The following is a 20,056-nucleotide window of genomic DNA, read 5'->3' as shown; positions in this document are numbered from 1 at the left end:
ATGGGGGTGTGTGTGTGACAATGGTGCTAGTGGGGCCAAGGGGTTCCATGTGGGGACCCCTGTCCTCTCCTCTCCTGCTTGACAGGCAGTGGGGCAGGGAGCTGGGGGCGCTGTCACCCCTGGCTGGGCAGCGCATAGTTATTAATTAGTGTCTAGGACCAACTGGGAACAGTTATAAAACTGCCCTTGTTGTTGATCCTTTGCAAACCTGGGGAAAGTCCAACTCCCTGGGATGCAGGGGGATAATTAACAGAGCGGGCAGGACACATGCATCTCCCAGGACAGCAAGGGGCTGGGAAGATGCTGAAGGTGCCAGGAATTTGCTCCCCTGGACAGTGGTGCCCTACAATGCCCCAGAGGGTTTGGTATCAGACAGCCAAGCCTTGGGCTCCGTGCTGCGGCCCCTGCCTGCTAGGCTGCATGCTCTGCTCTCCTTGAAGCAGGCCAGGGCCGCCCAGAGGGGGGGGGAAGAGGGGCAATTTGCCCCAGGCCCCGAGCCCCACAGGGGCCCCCACCAGAGTTTTTCGGGGTCCCTGGAGCAGGGTCTGGAAAACTCTTGCAGGGCCGGGCGCAGGAGCTTCTTCCGCTCCCGGTCTTTGCCGGCGGGGGGTCCTTCCGCTCCGGGGCGCATGGACCCCCCACTGGCGAATTACCGCCGAAGACGGAGCGGGACCCGCCGCCAAATCACAGCCCGGTCTTCGGCGGTAATTCGGCGGCGGGGGGCCCTTCCGTTCCGGGACCCGCCGCCGAAGTGCCCCGAAGACCCATGGCGGGGGCCCCCCTCCACCGAATTACCGCCGAAGACTGGGCTGCGCTTCGGCGGCGGGTCCCGCTTCGGCGGTAATTCGGCGGTGGGGGAATCCCCTCCGCGGGTCTTCGGGGCACTTCGGCGGCGGGTCCCGGAACGGAAGGGCCCCCCACCGCCGAAGACCCCGGGCCCCCAGAATCCTCTGGGCGGCCCTGAAGCAGGCTCCAGAGATTAGCGGGATGGGCAGGGAAACCAGAGCTTTGTGCCAGAGGCATCCCCAAGAAGGACCAGGAAAGGACCTCAGTGAGAGCTCAGAGCCCATGGCAAGAAGGATTCAACAACCCTACATAAACAAACCCACCTTCCCGGGCAGCCCTATGGTGACAATCCTGGTGGCCTGACAACAACACACCTGCCTTTGCCTGCAGCCCTACAATAAGAAACCTGCCCCACAAAGCGGCCCTACAATAACAAACCAGGCAACCCTACTGTGACGGTGCGGTTCTGGCGGGACCCAACTGAGAGTGCCAAATTAGGACCAATTGCTTAAACAGGGCAGTCACAGCCCTAGGCTGGGGTTTCTCCACCTCTAAGGCAAACCAAACCAGCCAGACAAAAAGGACTTTGGTCTCACCCCACTGGCTAACCACAAGTCACACAAGCAATTTCCTTAGACACTCCAGTCTCCCAGTCACCCCTGTATTTGGCACTGGTGCACCCCCTGCTGGAACTGCGGCCACTTCTGGTGCCCACAATTCCAGTTAAATTAGAGAGGGGTCAGAGATTAGAAAAGGATTAGAAAACCTGCCTTGTAGTGAGAGATGCAAGGAGCTTGATCAAGGTAGTTTAACAAAGAAGGTTAAGGGGGGAGCTGATCACAGTCTACAGGTACTTACATGGGGCACAATTATTTAATAAGGGGCTTTTCAGTCTCACAGAGGAAGGTCTAACACGGGTTGGCAACCTTTCAGAAGTGGTGTGCCGAGTCTTCATTATTCTCTCTAATTTAAAGTTTTGCGTGGCAGTAATACATTTTAACCTTTTTAGAAGGTCTCTTTCTAAATCTATAATATATAACTAAACTACTGTTGTATATAAAGTAAATAAGGATTTACAAATGTTTAAGAAGCTTCATTTAAAATAAAATTAAAATGCAGAGCCCCCCGGACTGGTGGCCACTGGTGTGAATGCCACTGAAAGTCAACTCACGTGCCGCCTTCGGCATGTGTTCCATAGGTTGCCTACCACTGGTCTCACGATTGTAAGTTGTTACGGTCTGTAAGTTGAGCCTAGAGAAATCCAGACTGGAAATAAGGCGTAATTTTGTAACGGTGAAAGTGATTAACCAATGGAACAATGTATCAAGTGTTGTGGTGGATTCTCCATCCCTGACAAATTTTAAATCAAGACTGGGTGTTTTCCTAAGAGATTTGCTCTAGGGATTATGACGAGGAAGTCTCTGGATTGTTTTACGCATAAACTTGATGATCACAGTGGTCCCTTCAGGCCTTCGAATCGATGAACTCCATTACACCTTACCCAAGCAGCTGCCTCAGGGTAACATTGATCATCACAGATGGCTGTGAACAGCAGCAGTGAAAATGACCAAAATCTAGTTAATATCACTGCAAATGTGGCAAAGCCATGAGGTGCTGCAGAAGCAATGGGGCTGTTTGCAGACTCAGGAAGCTAGCTCTGCATCCGGTTCTGCTCAGCTCAGCTCATATGTGGAATGGGACTTTGGCTATCAGGCCAGCGGCTCTATTTATTTTATTTTTTTAAAGGAAAGTTTAGATTTAGGAATCTGGTCCCGTGGTTCCTCAACATTAGTTCCATGCGGATTGTAATGAGAAGCTGCCTCTGATCAGAGTGGAAACTTATGTAAAGGGTGCTGAAATGGAGGTTAAATAAACCCCGAATGCTGCTCCTGGAGCGGTGGGCACATGACTCTGTTAATTCCCCATTCAGGGCTGGGCTAGCTTTCCCCTCCTTGCAGTGGAAATAGCCAAACCTACTAATAACCGTTCCAGCTGGCTGACACTTGAGCTTTCTTTATTACTATTTAAATATGCATAAGGCTATAGTGCAGGTCAGGCTGTTTAAGTGCAGTGCCCCGGGGGTGCGAAAGGGAGCAGGGTGGATAGGTCCACCCGGTGGCTGCGCTGTCTAGAATGCATGTGTCAGGGGTGTCTGGGCTGCTGGATCTGAGGAAGATGCGGGCACGCAGGAGGGGGAGTTGAGAACAAAGGGACAGAAGAGGCTACAGGGGTTGATCTGGGAGTTGGGGTGGAAAATGCCCCAGTGTGGATGTCAAGCTCCCTAAGTGCCTCCTAAGCTGGGTTGGCAGCGACAGGAAGCTGAACGTGGACAAGCATCTGAAAAGCGAAATCCCCAAGGAGGTTAGGTGACTGGTCTGGGCTAGAGGGTGTGATGGGGGAATGGCACAAAGCTGAAAAAAGGGAACAGTTTGGCTGAGTCTCAGGAAAACATTCTTACCCGTGAGATCTGTTAGGCTGTGGCCTGGCCTCTCCCCAGGGGTTACCCCTTCCTCTTGCCCCAGGTTGAGGCTAACAGTGTGGTCCCCCTGGCCTGTGTGTGGGGTAGAGAAGGAGTTTGCCCCCACTCTCGTTGGCTGCCCAAGGTGGTGGTGCCAGGGAGCAGTCTGGCAGGATTTTGGCACACACTGAAATGCCTGGGACCCGTGAGCAGGGCTGGGGTTGGGGAGGAGACCACAGTGGTTCTGAATATTAAACCATTCTGGTTCACAGTGGGCTGCGCTGAGCCGTGTCCTCGCTGCTCTTACCCTCATCCTTGCGGGAGCCGTCCGAATGAGACAGGACAGTGTCCAGCCAGCCACATTGTCTGCCTGCCCCGCAGCTCTGAGGAAGGGCAAGAGCTACCATTGTGCACTTAGTCAGGGAAGCATCCCCTCAGATGGGGAAATGTCCCCTGGTGCTGCCTCTGGGAGCTGAAGTGGGGCAAGAAACGTCGCTGCTGACCATGTTGCGGCCCTTCCACGCCAGCTGCTGGCTATGTTAACAGTGCATTACCTGCAGGCCATGTTAAACTCCTTTGGGTGGCACAGCATTCCTGCAGGCATGGATGGGCCCCGGGCTCTAGGCAGCTGCTGCCTGTTCTCCAGCAGCCTTGGCCCTTGCATCTTGCTGGCCATGTTCGCTGCGCCAGCGGCCTTGCAAAGGGGACTTTCTCAGGTGGGGTCCCCCACAGCTAACAACTGGATTGAGTGCGTTCAGCTCTGACTGGAAGTGGACTGTAAAATTAACGTAGTGTGGGGCCCAGGGTGAGCTTTGCGGGCTTGGGGTTCTGCTGGGTTTTCATCCTGTGGGCCAGTTCCCCAGACCTGCGCTTCCAGTGTTTAACCACTGAGAAGATCCGAGCTCTGAGCCCCAATCCATGGGGGAGGGGAAAGCTAGCAGGGTCATGGGCCCTTTCTTCAGAGCCTCACTGGTGAGGAAGTGGCTTGCCCTATAGTTCTCGCATGTCTGTATTGCAGACCCAAGGGTTGCTAGCCAGAGCCCTGGCAGGTACAGGCAGCATGGGGCTTGGGTTCCTAAGGGGCTCGTTGTCCTGTGAGGCTCCCAGAACTTGAAGGGGTCCTGAGGGCAGGACTGGGAGAAAATCACATGGGTGCCTGCAGGTCGTGGGGAGCCAGGGGCTTGGTGTAGGACTCTGGGTTTCTTAGGGTCCTTCCAAAGCCAGGCCGTTCTTCTCCCCCTGGGACCTATGGGGTCTGAAATGTTTGCAGGAGCCCAGCTCCTGCTCTCCCCATGGCTGTGCTGAGCAGTGGGGCATTGCCCTCTCTCTGAGCTCCCAAGGCAGGGGGCAGTGGGAACACAGGAGTGACTGGCAGTAGTGAGGGCCAGGGCAGCTCCTCAGAGCCCCTGCAGATGCTGGTAGTGCTGTAGTGGGAGGAGGCTGCTCATGTTCACATGGGGGTGATCCAGGGCTCCTGTGCCAGTATGCTGCTGCTGCACCCCTCCACCCCTGCTCCTGGTGTGACGGAGATTGCTGGTCCCCCCCAGCTCCGTGGCCCTCTCCCCTGGCAGCGTGGCTGTGGTCTGTAACTCAGCTGCGGGCTCCCTAGCTGTGCGAGGTTAACCAGAGCCAGTGTGATATCCCCCTACGCTGGCTGCAGGATGAACTGGCAGCTGTGATGGGCTGGCAGTTGGCCCGGGATCTTGGCCCTGTGGGAGCGGGCAGGGCTCTGGGCTGATGTGCTGGCAGCACGTCCTGCACAGATGCTGCTCCCCCTAGGATAGTTGCTGGGCATGTTGGCTACTTATGCTGATCATCTCAGCTGGTGATTGCCTCCTTCCCAGCCCACCCCAGTTAGAAGCAGGGCCCTTGAGTCCAGTTCCAGGGGTCTCTTGGCTCCAGCATGCTTACATCTGTCACTGTCTATCTAGGCTGTCCTGGCCCTGTGACTGCTGGTGCCCCTCAGACCCAACCTGCAGCCCCTGTTATCCCAGCCTTGGGCTTCCCCCCCCAGCTCCGCTGGTGCCCCTCAATCCTGACATTCAGCCTCCCAGGCATTTCCTGTGCACAGGCTGCCGCTCATTTCAAACTGTTTGTCTTTGTGCTGTGGACATATCTCATTATTATTTCTGACCTGGGACCAGCACTTGAGCAGTAGATGGAAGGTCAGTGCAGGAAACCTCTGCCCTACCTAGAGCCTGATCGTTCTTGCTGCGCGTGGCTTAGTGCTAGTGAACAAAGGGTGCTTGTAACAGCACTGTGTATTCAGTGGAGAATTCCCTCCAGGCACCCTGGCTCTCTTCTCCCTTTCCCCCCACCCCCATCAGGCTGTGCGGAGCTGTGGGGTGATACCTCTTCACACTGCTCTGGAGGAGGAACTCCCCAGCATTCCTAACGCACCCTGGTGCAGGGGGCTATGTGACCCTCTGGTACAGAGAAGGGGCTTGTGGCCATAGGTACTTCAGCAACAGCCCTAGGCGGGTTGGGGGAATGGGAAGCAGCGGGAAGTGGTGGGGTCAGGCTGCATTTGTCCAGCAGCAGGGGTACTGTCTATGGCCTGTCACTGCAGTATCTGAGCACTTGGCAGCCACTAATGAGTCCCCCCAACACTGCTGTGTATGAGCCCTTTGTTCCAGGTGGGAAACTGAAGCACAGCATGGTGAAGTGACCTCTCAGGAAGTCTGTGTGTGGCTGAGTCAGGGACTGAACTTAGATCCCTTGAGGCCCAGCCCTGAGATGGGCCGTTCTCTGACCGGAGATACTCTCCATTCTAAAAGGGGTCGTGCTGGATGGTGCAAACCCCGGGCTGAGGGTCAGCACCTTCCATCTCAGTGTCAGGGCTGTCTGTCTGTCTTCTGGGCCCTGCTTGCCTGGCATGGGACCCCCATTATTAAATGAGCCCCCTGAGAAGAACCGAAGGTGGCCTATGGCTAGTGTAACCCCAGGTGCTCTGCTCCATCAGTGCAGGCTGTCCTGTCTGTAGGAGCCTTGGGCAGCTCTGCTGGGCTGGTGCTGGTCCTCTGTGATGCTGGGGGCTTAGCCCTCTCCCAGGCCTGTCCCTTGCCCAGGGTTCAGCCCTGGTGCGGAGCTGCTGGCCTTCGTCGTGTCTGCGAGGAAATGCCGCTCTGCGGACTGAAAAGATCCGGTTCCTTTGTGGCTCTCTGCTGGTGTGGGGCCCTCCAGAGCAGCTCAGGGCTTTGCTGGAACTGCTGCCTCCTGGCAGCTCCCTGGGCAGAGTCAGCCCTCACTCCCTGTGGCAGGGCTGGAGCTGGGCATATATCCTAGCTGGCTCCACTGTGTCGTGTGCTGCATGCCCAGCGCTGTCCCACTTCTGCCCAGCCATGGCTCTTTGCACCCCTGTTGGTGGAGGGTTGGTCCTAAGGGTGCTGGCACACAGGGGTCTGTGCTGGGGAGCACTGAGTGGCTGCAATGGTGCTGGTCTCATGCCATGTCTGCCTGTGCCACTTCCTCTGGTGCTGGGGTCCTGGGGGTGGGGGGAGATGGGGAGGCCAAACTGAAGGCCAGAGCTGTGCTGGCTGGGAGCGATTGCACCTGCTGACAGTGACGAAAGGAGCAGGGGAGGATCTGGGAGGCTGACAGCCTGTGCCGGGGTGATGGGTAGCCCCGTTCAGCATAGCCAGATGTGCCTGGCAGCTCTGGCTAGGGGGTCTCCATTTCCAGTAATGCTATTCTCCGCTGTTCTCCAGATGTGCATGAAGCCAGCAGGAACAGGCCTGGGGCATGGCTGTGCTGAGGAGTGGGGGGAGACTGGATCTGCTCAGGGGGGCTGGGGCCAAGGTCTCCTGGAGCTGGGTGCTCAGAGCTGTGAGTCATCCCTGAGTTGAAGCTGGGGCCGCTCTCCCTGGACTGGAGTGTCCCCACTGCGGAGACGGAGGTGGGGAGTGCACCCATGCCCTGGGAATTCCAGAGCACTGCTCTGCCTGCATCCAGCGGGGACACCCGCATTGAGGGCAGCAGATGTGATGTGTGCGGGAGGGGGCAGGGCCAGCCTTGGGGGTTTCTGGCACACTCAGCCCTTTCCACTCAAAATCATTGGCAGCTCTGTGGGGAGGCCCAGCGTCAGGGTGAGGGGCCATTGGCAGCGCCTGCTCCCCTGACTGCCTGGTGATGCCCTGGCTCTCTGGCCCCTGGGTGTGGTGGGTAAGGATGGCTCTGGGGGCTGGAGCTGGCTGGTGCTTGGCCAGGAGACCTGTTGGGGAGCCCATAGTGGTGCAGAGAGGGGCGCCCCATCCCAGGGCAGTGGCAGGGGGCGCTGTGCTGAACCATGCTTTGGGTGAGCTGTGAAGCTGATCCTAGGGGTCGGTATGAAAGATCCTGCAGCTAAGGGGGGAGAGGGTTGAATTCCAGTAGAGGGGCCCGGGTGTGTGCTGTGTCCTCAGACTGCCCCTAGCAACAGCACGTCCGGGACGCTCCTCATGCAGTTGTGCAGCGCTGCTGTGGGGGGCTGAGCTGAGGGGGGAGGAGTTCTGGGTGCATGTTGTGGGAGGGGGGGGTTGTGCGCTGGGAACATGTTGCAGTGGGGTGTGTGTCTGTCTGCATGCTGTCGGGGAGGGCACCCTGTCAGTGGGCAGGTCTCTGGGCAGAGGTTTGTCTCTAAGGCCCCCTGTCTTTGCCCAGCTGAGCTGGCAGCTGAGTTGGGGCTGATGGTTGTGGGCAGCCCAGAGAAATGGCAGGCACTGTGGGAGGGGCCCTGGGAAGGGAGCGGGCAGAGAGTGGTTCTTGCCTTGAGCTTGCACAGTGACACCGAACTGCCCTTGCAGGCTGGGTGCTCGGTGCTGCTGGGTGTTTGTAGCGTGACCCCCACACTGCCTGGGGGGCTTGGCTGGAGGGTTTGGGTCCCTGGGAATCGCAGGATGAGCATGTTAGCCACCTGCTCCCACCACTATGGTCGACAGTGAAACAGTTAATGTCGATACTGAAATGCAGGGCCAGGTCCTGCTGCCAGGGAAGTCAATGGGACTTTGCTATTGACTGCTGGGGGAGCAGGCTCTGCTCTTTAAAGTGGCATTATTAGGCTTCAGTATCAACACATCTGTGAGTTGTTTCGGGGTATTGGCAGGTGTCCCTGCTGTGGTCATGCTTGTGCTGTGTTCGGAAGGGTTTCTCTGCAGCCCTAAGGGCAGGCCTGAGACAGAGGCTGAGGGGTGGGGGATGTCTATCCCTGGCCTGGGGCGGCCGGGGGAGCAGGCCTGCATTGGGAAGCCTCTTCCCTTCAGTACTGAGGTCATTAGTGGCATAGGCAGAAGAAGCCCGTTTGTGCCGGAATTGGCCCCTGCAGCAGGGGTGCCAGCCCCCGACCCTCACCCAGCGCACACAGCCCTCATGCCAGACAAAGGGGTGGCCCTGTCTGGGGCTGGGCTCTCCAGCCTGCCGGAACAGCCAAGGACTCAGTCCTGTTAGGTTCCAGCTGCCCTCCCTGCCCATCTGTCACAAATAACCTTCAGCTCCAGCTGGTGGAATCCTGGTATTTCTCTCTGATGGGTCTGTGCCCTTGGGGGTGGGTGCAGGGCCAGTTGCCTGCCTATTTCTGCTCCTCCCTGGTCTCATGCATCTGGGCAGAGTTCCTCTGGGCAGCGTCCGCTGGCTCCCTAGACAGCTTTGAGGAGCAGTGGGCACAGTCCGGGGTTCTCTGCCCGCCCACCTCCCAGGATTCCAATAAGGCCTGCCCTGGCTCTCCCAGCTGGTGCCAACCTCCCTGCTGCCCTAGTTAGGAAAATGTTGGGCAGGCACTAGGGCTCCTTTTTTCCCACCTGCCCCTTCCCATTGACTGCCTGCCCCCCATGAGCATGGTGCACCTGGCAGGAAGTAGGGATCTCCCCGTATGTGTGCACACATCAACACTCTGCAGGCAGACTAGGAAATAAAGTAGGTCCTACCCAAAGGGTGGCCATTGCCCTCCCCTTGCAGCTGGTCGCTGGGTGACGTTGCTTATCAGAACAGGTGTAACACAGAGATGGTCCTGTGTCTACCATACCTGACTGTGCCTCCCTTTGATCATGAGATCCACACAGCCCCAGTCCAGGTAGGAGTGCAGCACTGCTGAAATGCAGCCACCTCTGGTGTGGAGGGCAGCAGCCAGCCAGGCACAGCAGCCAGGAGAGGGGGAAAGTACTGCCTGGGTAGATAACCGAGGGATTTTAGGTCATTGTCTCCCAAGGGGCTAGCAGCCCTACCTAGGGGAATGTCTGTTGGCTCCCACCCCCTGTCTGTGGCCCTCTGTCCCTGGGGCACTGGTTGGCCACATGTGACACCTGCTCCTCTACTGCTGTAGCCCTTGGGTGGGGGCTTTTGGCGCAGCAACCTTGGGGAGCCGTAAAGCGAGCACTCCCCCTCCTCCCACCCCACATGTATGAGAGCAGAGGCCTTGGCTCTGCCCGCCAGGCCCCATCCTGACACTAGGGTTGGCTATGTTCCCAACAGGGGAGCTGCTGAATGCTCTTGCTGCTCCTGAGTGGGCTCTGTCCCCCTGCTGCTGGGCACAGCTGGCTTCGGGGGCAGTGGCAGGGCTGGTAAAGCAGCGTGGCTGGAGGGGAGAACATGGGCTCTGTATGCTGGATGCCTCCGCCTAGTAACTTGCTGCTTCCTCAGCTGTGCAGAGAAATGTGAGTGTGGCTTAGCCCCAGGCGTGTCTCCCCACTGACCCCTGGGCAGCCCCCTATGTCTCTTCGCTCCACCATCGCCAGTCCATGCTGCTGCTGCTTCTCCTGCAGCTTTTCCTCGGGCTCTTGCTCTCTCTCACGGTCCTCTCGCTCTCTCGACTCTGCTCCCATCCCATCCGTCTCCGATCCCCTGATGGGGAACCCGATCGTGAAGACCCTCGTCTGGTTGGGGACCAGACTCTCGGGGATGCCTGGCTGCTGCTCCAGCTGCTCCCAGATCCTCTTGTAGCCCAACGTGGGTCAGGAATCTGCTCCTCCGAGCGGTCCTCCTCCTCCAACTGCATGATTAACTGTGCCTTGGTGAACTTCCCAATGCGTAACCCTCTCTTTGTGCACAGGATCACAATGTCCATCTTCAGGAGATGGTGATAGGCCATCACTTCACTGTTCCCAAGTGGCTCTGGACTCACAGGCCTGTGTGCTCTTGGCTCCCCCATGGTTTCCAGGAAGAACCCCTGGTGTGCCAGCCCTTTTTGTGGTCACCACCTCTTTGCCAGGGTCGAGCGGCAAGCTCCTCCACCCCTGACACTGCTCCCTGCAGTCCTCAGGGGGACCCCGTTATGCCAACAGTCCTTCTCGCTGGTCACACACTCCCAGAGGTTAACTGCCCCCTGCAACTGTCCCTCTCTGAGCCTTCAGCTCGCCTGGTCCTCATTATCCCCCCTTTGTTTTACTGCTCCCCAGTCACTTACTGCAAGCAGCGCCATTCACGGGGTGCAGTACATCCCACCTCTGCCACCAGTTGTCACGGAGTCACCGGGCGTTGCTCTGGAACTGTTCCCCACCAAGCCAGTCAGGACTCTGGGGAGCCTCCTCTCCCTTGGAGCAGACTTCACCTCCTGGGTCTCTCCTTGGAGCATTCAGCATCCTCTGCCCCTCCATGCGCTTCCCACAGCGAGCCCGCCCCAGCGGGGTCCTGGGGAAGCCACAGGGTCCTGCACCCCCACTTTGCAGTCAGACGTGACTCTCAGCCAGCCAGTAAAACAGGTTTATTCGATGACAGGAACATGGGCTAAAACAGAGCTTGTATGTACCGCGAACTGGACCCCTCGGCCGGGTCCATTCTGGGGGGCAGTGAGCCAGACCCCCACATCTGCCCTTCACTCCTCGTCCCCAGCCAGCTGCAGACTAACCACCCCCTCCAGCCCCTCCTCCTCTGCTCAGTTCCTTTCCGGGGCCAGAAGGTCACCTGACCTTTGTCTCCAACACCTTCAGTTGGCACCTTTGCAGAGGAGGGGCCCAGGCCATCAGTTGCTAGGAGACAGTGTGTCAGGCATTTATGTGCACTGGCCCCTTCCTCTGCAGCTATCACACCCCCTTATCACACCACCTGGATATTAAGAACTGCATAGGGGACACTGAGGCACCAAGAACATTCCCAGTTTGTCACACAGTCCTATTCAACATATTCATAAATTACCTGGAAAAAGGGGTAAGTAGTTAGGTGACACAGTTTACAGACAATACAAAATTACTCAAGTTAGTTAAGTCCAAAGCAGACTGAAGAGCTACAAAAGGGTCTCACAAAACAGGATGACTGGGCTGCAAAATGGCAGATGAAATTCAGTGTTGATAAATGCAAAGTAATGCACACTGGAAAACATAATCCCAACTAAAATGTACAAAATTATGGGGTCTGTATTAGCTATTACCACTCAAGAGAGAGATCTTGGCGTCATTGTGGATAGTTCTCTGAAAACATCCATTCGACAGGCAATGACAGTTGAAAAAGCGAACAGAAGGTTGGGAATCATTAGGAAAGGGATAGATAATGAGACAGAAAATATCATATTGCCTCTATATCAGTCCATGATACGCCCACATCTTGAATACCGTGTGCAGATCTGGTCCCCTCCATCTCAAAAAAGATGTATTGGCATTGGAAAAGATTCAGAAAAGGGGCAATTAAAATGATCAGGGACATGGAACAGTTTCTGTATGAGGAGAGATTAGAAAGACTGGGATTGTTTGGCTTGGAAAAGAGATGACTAAGGGGGGATATGATAGAGGTCTATAAAACATGGCTGGTGTGGGGAAAGTGAATAAGGAAGTGTTATTTACCCCTTCTCATAACACAAGACTAGGGGTCACTCAATGAAATTAATGGGCAGCAGGTTTAAAACAAACGTAAGGAATTACTACTTCACACAATGCACAGTTAACGTGTGGAACTCCTTGCCAGGAGATGCTGTGAAGGCGAAAACTATAACTGGGTTCAAAAAAGACTTAGAGAAGTTCCTGGAGAATAGATCCATCAATGGCTATTGGCTAATATGGTGAGGGATGCAACCCCATGCTCTGGATGTCCCTAAGCCTCTGACTGCCAGATGCTGGGCAACAGGGAATGGATCATTTGATAAATTGCCCTGTTCTGTTCACTCCCTCTGAAGCACCTGGCAGTGGTCACTGTTGGAAAACAGGACATTGGGATGGATGGACCATTGGTGTGACCCAGTTGTCCATTGTTATGTCCTGCCATCTCCCCATGTATTTAGGATTCAGCCTTTACCTTTTTAGAAACCCGCATTGCAGCCCCCGCACCCCACTGCCCACCTGCCGTCCTACCGCTGGGATCTCTGTGGCTCCTGCCACCTTGAGTCTCTGCTTCAGCAGAGGGTGTGTGGCTCAGTGCTAGAACTGGTGGGTCCGGAAGAGCTGGGTTCTGTTCCTGTTTCTGACTGGCTGTGGAAGCTCAGGCAAATTGCATTCCCAATCTGGGTCTCAGTTTCCCCATCTGTACAGGAGGGGTGGGGCGGGGGGGATTGATACCCAGCTGCCTGGTAGGGGAAGGGCTCTGGGGGCTAATCTGAATGAGTGACAGGAGGCACTTGGGAGGGACAGAATTGACTGACTCTAGTCCCACAGAGATCTCAGCTGCATGTCTCCCCTCCCAACTCTGCTGGATTGTGTACGGCATTTGGGGCTGTGCTTTGCAGGAGAGGGGCTCTCTGGAATGAAGCCAGCCCCACCGTACAGCACTGCAGGCCACTAGCTTGCTCTCCATTCAAGGTCCCGGGGTGGGACTGGCTCTGGAGTTGGGTCTCGCTTTCCCTAGGGACTTGCTCAGGGGCTCCAACATGACCGAGCTGGGCTGCTGATGGCATGGCTAGTTGTCAGGGGCCGGGAGGGGCGCTGGCTGGGGTGCACCCTAGGCAGTGTGTGGGTTCTGTGCAGGGTACTGGTAGGTGACTTGTCTCCCAACCTCTGGAGATCTGTGCGCTGAAGCTCTCCCTCCACCAAGGGATCATGTCTTCTGGGAGAGTGTGAGCTCCTGTAGCCCCTCTGTCAGGCTCTGCAGCCAGCACCCGAGGTTCGAAGTGCAGAGGTCTTGCTAGACAGCCCTGGCTGTGCTTTTGGTATGGCTGACTGGAGGCAGCGGCCCCACAAAGAATGCTGATCGGTTCAGCCACGCTATCCTGTGGGGTGCAGTGGGATCCGTGAGGAGCTGCGTTCTGCTCGGCTGGGTTAGCTGATAGGGCTGAGATCCTCGCTCACTCAGAGGAAATGGCAGACTCTGAGTGAGCTTGTGGACGTGGAGGGCAGGAGCGCCCCCCAGGCATGGCCGGGGACTGTAGGGGCCTGGAAGTGGGGTGGAGGCCGGCCCAGAGCCGGAGATGCTGGGAAGTTGCTCTTTCCTGGAATTGCAAGTAAACCGGGATCCGCTGTGCTGAAATGAGCAGGCAGCAGTGCAGCGGGCAGGGTGACCAGTGAGTTTGGAGAACAAGCCAGCCAGAGCCACCTGGGGAGCTGGTGAAATGCAAGGGGCTATGGGAGTCTCTGGCCACTGGGATCCAGGGCCAGACTGGGCCCGCTTGGAGGATCCTGCTCCACTCCCCTTACTTGGCTTCTGGCTTATAGCCCCCTGCGCCCTCTGCTCAGGTCAGGGAGAAGCTGGGGGCAGGGAGTTTGTGGCACTGGCTGGGACCGGAAGGAGCAGCTCTAAGCTGAGTGGGCGTGGGGCAGGGGGTGAGGACTCAGGACTGACTTGGGATGCATGCTCAGCCCAGTGCTTGGCTGGTCAGAAGAAATCCTTAGATGGGCATTTCTGAAACGACCTGTCGGGGCCTGTGAATGCAGGGGCTGTACCTGGACTTTTGGCAAAGCGGATATGGCATGCGCAGATAGCAGTGACCTGCCTGCACAGTCACTCAAGCCAGAGGGGGTCCTCTGTACTGAAGGATCTCTGGCCACTGTAATTCTCCGCCCAGTACAGAGTATCACTTTGTCCATCACTGAAATGCAACCACCTCTGGGCTGGAAGGCGGCAGCTGTTTAATAGCCCACAGCAATGCTGCACAGCAATTTGACAGGAAGTGAATGATCCAGGGGGACTTGTCTTGACCTGGCTGTTTCTTAAAAGTCCCTGTGTGCTCAGGGACTCCCCGCTGTGCTGTCCAGGAAGGCAGTGCGTCTGGCCCAGCGCCCTTGTGCCGTGAAGCGAAGAGCGCTCCCTGCTGCATTTCTGGCCCTCGCCAGGCTGGCTGTGAAGCGACTGGGGCTCCGCACTCCTCTGGAAAGTGAGCCCTTTTTACTGACCTTCCCCCCGCCCCCCTCAAATCCAGCCGTGGCTGAGAGTCTGGGGCTGGCTGGCGGGGGGGGGGGGAGCATGTAGAGCTGCAGGAGATCGGCTCTTAAACCCACCCTAATTGAGACAAAGCCACTTTCTCCTCCTAGTTCCAGCTGGGAAGGTTGCTGGGCCTGGCTGTAATTGAATTACACAGTTCCCAGGTCACCGGAGAAGACTCTCGTGATGACGTCAGCGCAGCGTTTAGACTTGCCTTGTTCACTGTGTCCCACTACGACTGCCACTGGCTGTGCTTGGCCAGAGCCAGGCCTGGGCCAGTCACTCTCCCAGCCACCTCCCTTTGTCCCGAGGCCTTGGGGTAGGGGATTCTGGCCCGGGAGCTGTAACCGCAGAGATCTGGGGCCTGTTGGGGACCCAGTGTGCCCCATGGCTGAGCCATTCCGTCCCCAGAGCCTGTTGGATGGCCATGTCAGTTCTGCTCTAGCAGGAGGGGCGTGGCCCGGTTGTGTGTTTGCCAGTGGTATATGGCAGATGGGGGTGGGGGAGTGCAGGGGAGCCTCTGCTGGCGTGTGCCAGGTGACCTAAGCTGTGTTTGCCAAGAGCGAGCCCTGCACAACGGAGCGGGATGTGAGATGGTGACTGAGCTGCTGTGGGGCGTGCGCAGGGCTGTGGCATAGGTTGCAGGGCCCCAGGTCCTGGCATTGCTCAGTTCGGAGTGGGACATGGACCGTGCAGTGCAGCTGGGACACCAGGCAGAGGCGTGAGGGGTGCTGGCTGCAGCCCCCTCCAGGCTGGGGGAGGTGTATGAGCCGGCACCAGCATGACCACCTGGGGGCAGCACAGATAGCCTAGCTGGGGGTGGTGGATGGGCTGGGATGGGCTGACTTCGGGGACACCAGCTCATGGTGCCTAGGGTGAGACTGGTCTGCAGGGCTGGGCCAAAGCAGGAGGGCCAGTTCCCCCAGCAATGGGAGAACTGAGTGGAGCTGATCTCTGGGGTCAGGTGGATGTTGGTGGGGCTCCCAACACCTGTGAGCACAGCAGGTATGGGGGATGGGCTGCCTCAGTCCTGCCTGTTTCGAGGGGGTCCAGTGACCCCTGGCCAGTGCCTGACCCCCACCAGCATCCAGAGAGACAAGGCCAGCATGTGAGCGGCACCTTGGCGGAGATGACTGGCTCCCTGCATGCAGCAAACAAACCGCAGAGCAGCTCCCCCTCGCTGCTCCGTCTTCACTCAAGTGCTCAGGGCCGAGCCAGGGGGCCCTGCCCATGGGCATTGGAAGCTGCCCTTGGAGTGGTACTAGGTGACCAGCCAGCTGCAGGTCCCAGGTGCCTCTTGGCTCTGCCCCCCTACAGTCGCAGTGGGTGGTGGGTGGGGAGGGCTAAGGTGACCAGATGTCCCAATTTTATAGGGACAGTCCCGATTTTTGGGTCTTTTTCTTATATAGGCTCCTATTACCCCCCATCCCGATTTTTCACACTTGCTGTCTGGTCACCCTAGGGAGGGCACTCGCCAGCAGCCGGGGCCCCGAGAAGCTGGGGAGCTCCTAGGAGCTCCGGCAGCTGCTCTCTGAGCCCCCTTGGCTGCCCTGTGTGAAGCACCATTTACAAGCCCACGTGAGATCTGCGAGTGCTGGTTCTGCTGCACATGCCTGTGCTCCATCCCCAGGGGACTGTCTCCAGTCGCCATGGGCTCTTAAGTGTTGGCCCTGCACCCTATTGTGCCCAGGGGACCTGCTGCCCACCAGGGTCTCTTGGGGATGGGCCTGGTAGCACTGAGGCGTGTTCCCGAGAATGGGGCAGAGCTGGCTGGCCTGATGGGGAGGCAGGAAAAGAACCCAGGAGTCGTGAGTCTGTGCCCCAGTATGGCTCTGTGATGACCTGAGTGGGCTCCCTATTTAGCCAAGCTGAAGGGCAGCTCACGCTCTCTGCCCTCGATGTGGATGCTCAGGAGTGGGAGACAGGGAGCAGAGGCGAAAAGCTGCTCCTGCTGGCCAGTGCCCACTTTCCTGGGCAGTGCTCCTCATGTGGTGCATGAGCTGCCTCAGGCCAGGCTGTGTCCCTAGCTGGATCACTAGCCGCCTGTCCACAAACAGAGCTGCACTGCTCACCCTATGGGAGCAGTCTGCCAATTGGAGAGTGGTTCCCTTGGCACCCCTGGGGGCAATGTGGGGCACTGGTCCAATGTCCAGCCTGAAGAGCTTGGCAGCAGGATGCTGGGCTCTGTCCCCTCTGGAGGTGTCACCATTTACCAGCTCCCCTCGGTGCCTGTTTCACCCTCTGCCCACTCATCCGCTGGTTCATGCCAAATGAGCCTTTACAGTGAAGGGTGCTTCATGCTCACTGGCATGGTACTGCCCCAGCCCCTGCTGGCTAACAATCTACCCCTGCTTCTGCTCCCTCCCACAGTGCCCCTCACCGCCGACCTGGCAGCCCCCGCTAGCCCAGCCCTGGGCTCCCCCTGCAGGTGTCTGGCTGGAGGATTTTGCCCACATACTCAGGGTCTAACTGGTCACCATGTTAGCAGTCGGGAAGGAATTTTCCGCTGGATCAGATTGAGAGAGACTCTGTGGGGTTTTCACCTTCCTCTGCAGCCTGTGGCACAGATCACATGCAGGTTTAAACTAGTGTCAATGGTGGAGTCTCTGTAACATGAAGTCTTTACATCATTATTTGAGGACGTCAGTAACTCAGCCAGAGGTTCAGGGTCTATTACAGGAGTGGGTGGGTGAGGTCCTGTGGCCTGCAATGTGCATGAGGTCAGACTAGTGTCACGGAGTCCCTGGGCGATGCTCTGGAACTGCTCCCCACAAAGCCAGTCAGGACTTTGGGGAGCCTCCTCTCCCTCGGAGCAGACTGTCTTCTGGGCAAGAAGCTCACACGGCTTCACTTTCTTGGGTCTCTCCTTGCAGCATTCATATGTGCCCCTCCGTGCGCTTCCCACAGCGAGTCTGCCCAGGCAGGATCCTGGGGAAGCCAGAGGGTCCTGCACCCCCACTTCGCAGTCAGACGTGACTCTCAGCCAGCCAGTAAAACAGAGGTTTATTAGATGACAGGAACACGGTCTAAAACAGAGCTTGTAGGTACGGAGAACAGGACCCCTCAGACGGGTCCATTCTGGGGCCCAGCGAGGCAGACAACCCTGTCTGCCCTCATGTCCCATCCCCAGCCAGCTCCAAACTGAAACCCGCTCCAGCCCCTCCTTTCTGGCCTTTGTCTCTTTCCGGGGCCAGGAGGTCACCTGATCTCTTTGTTCACCTTTAGCTATTCCCTTGCAGGGGGGAAGGGCCCCAGCCATTTGTTGCCAGGATACAGAGTGTCGGCCGTTTATGCACACTGGAGACTTAAGAAATGCATAGGGGAAACTGAGGCACCCACACAGTATTCAGAGGAAACATTAAGGACAGTCCCACTTCATCACAACTAGATAGTCACGATGGTCCCTTCTGGTTTTAAAGTCTGAGCTCTGCCCATGCCCCTCACTCCCAACCTGCAGCTCCCTGTTAACCCAATCCTGGGTTCCCCACGCCCCCTGCTCTGCCGTTGCCCCTCAGTCCCAATCCGCAGCCCCTCTGGGTGTGTTGGTCCTGGCCCCTCTTCTCCAATTTGGGGTCCTATGGAATCGGTGGGATGTCTTCCCCCCCCTCCCCCTTCCCACCTCCCAGTGATTCCAGCCATTCTGGGAGAGTTGGTGTCTGAGCTGTATCTGCTGAAGTGGTGCTTAACATTGTCCTTGGGTCTCCTTGTTCCCAGGAGCAGCCCTGTAGGGGGATGAATGGGAGGCTTGACTGTGTTCTGTCCCCACCTCTGCCCAGGACAGGCAGGGAAATCCAAGCCCAGCCCCATCAGTTCTCCTGCCCTTGGGCCTGGCACTGGCCTTGCACCACCCCCAGCCCAAGAGAACAGACACCTCCGATAAACCACCTTCCATGAGCCAAAGTCAGCCCTGACCCCTGTGCCTGCTTGCCTGCCCACAGGCGCATCTCTGAGCCCCTCCTGGCCTCCAGGCATTTGTGGGGAGCTCCCTGGCCTGCAGCCTGAGCAGGGGGGACATAGAGTAGGTGAGCTGGAGCCCCTCTGTCCCCCCCACCCCCCGAAAGCCCTTCTCTCCCCCAAGGGGTTCAGCCAGGGCAGCCTGGCTGGGGGGAGCTTGTGCTGTTACGATCTCTGGTCTGTGGCTCAGCCGAAGCGGGCAGTGCCTGGGGGCAGCACCCTGGTGCCTTGTGCCAGGGATGGCGGTGCTGGGACCCTCTCGGTGGGCTGCACAGAGCCCGGTGCCTTCCATGACCTGGGGCTGGTGTGCAGCTCCCTTCCTGCCCCTCCCCGCAGGCTCTGAGATTCCTCCCTGTCTGGGATCTGAAGGATGGGGTGGGAGCTGTACTGGGCTGTCCCCTCATCTGGACTCTATTTCAGCAACATGCCAGAGATGGCAGGAATCCGGCACTGGGAACTGGAGCTATATTTATTTTCTTTTCCAAATCCCAGCTCTGCCCCGGTTGGTGTGGATCAGGACTTTGTGCTGAGGCTGTGACTTGCTGCGCTCTGTCAGTGAGCGCCGGGGAGCAGGGCCGGCTTTAGGGCAATTCCCCCAATTCCTGGGAATTGGGCCCCGCGCCCAAGAGGGCCCCTTAGCATCCAGAAGAGGGGCCCTGCACCCTCCGCCAAAGTGCCTTCAGAAACGGCAGCAAGTGATTGAGCTGCTGCCGAATTGCCGTTGTCTTTGGCGGCATCTTGGCGGCAGCTCTTTCAAATTGGGCCCTGCATGTCCTAAAGCCAGCCCTGCTGGGGAGCCCTGGGTGTTCTGGGGCCAGGGGAGCCTGCTGTGTTCCAGGGGCCCTGGGGCCGGGGAAGCCTGCTGGGGGGGCTGTGGGGATCCCGCTGCATGCCAGGGGGGCCAGGGGAACCCAGGCTGTTCTGGGAGGCTGTGGGGAGCCTGCTGGGCCCCATGGGGAGACCCTGTGCACCTGTGGGGTGCCCCATGGGGAGCCCCTGCATGACCAGTGGGGGCCCCAGGGGGAGCCTGCTGAGCTCCTGGGGGGCCCACTGTGTGCTGGGGGCCGTGGGGTTTGCGGAGCAGACGTGGCCAAAGCTGCAGGAGAGGAAGTGACAAGAAACACGCCTCGTCTCCTTGGCTCCTCTGCAGCTGTAGCTCCTGCTGGGCCTTGCTAGCTAAGCAGGGCCATGTCTGGTACCTCCTTGGCTAGGAGTTGCTGTCCCTAGGGACGGCTGACATTCGTGCAGGAGCTGGCATGGGCAGCTCATAGGGGGTGCGCTCCCCTCTGAGTAGGGTGACCAGATGAGATGAAGAAAATATTGGGACACGGGAGGTGGGGGGTGTCCGCCGGCGGAGCAAAAAAACAAACAAACAGTGCTGCCAGCGGAGCGAAATATCGGTCGGGACGCAGGACAACCACCCAAATATCGGGACGTCTGGTCACCGTACCTCTGAGTCAGCTGCCCTGGGCCCCAGTTGGCAGCACCAGGTGAGGATCTGGGGCAGGGTCTCCCCAGGCCCACCTGGCTCTGTGGGGAGCATGTGCTGTATGGGAGTTGCATTGGCCTGTAGCATCCTCAAGCCCCGCATTGTACTCTGCCATGCTGGGGCCC

The sequence above is a fragment of the Mauremys mutica genome, unplaced genomic scaffold, assembly GCF_020497125.1.
Source record: "Mauremys mutica isolate MM-2020 ecotype Southern unplaced genomic scaffold, ASM2049712v1 Super-Scaffold_100395, whole genome shotgun sequence".
Classification (NCBI taxonomy): Eukaryota; Metazoa; Chordata; order Testudines; family Geoemydidae; genus Mauremys; species Mauremys mutica.
Note: the sequence above shows the minus strand (reverse complement) of the source record.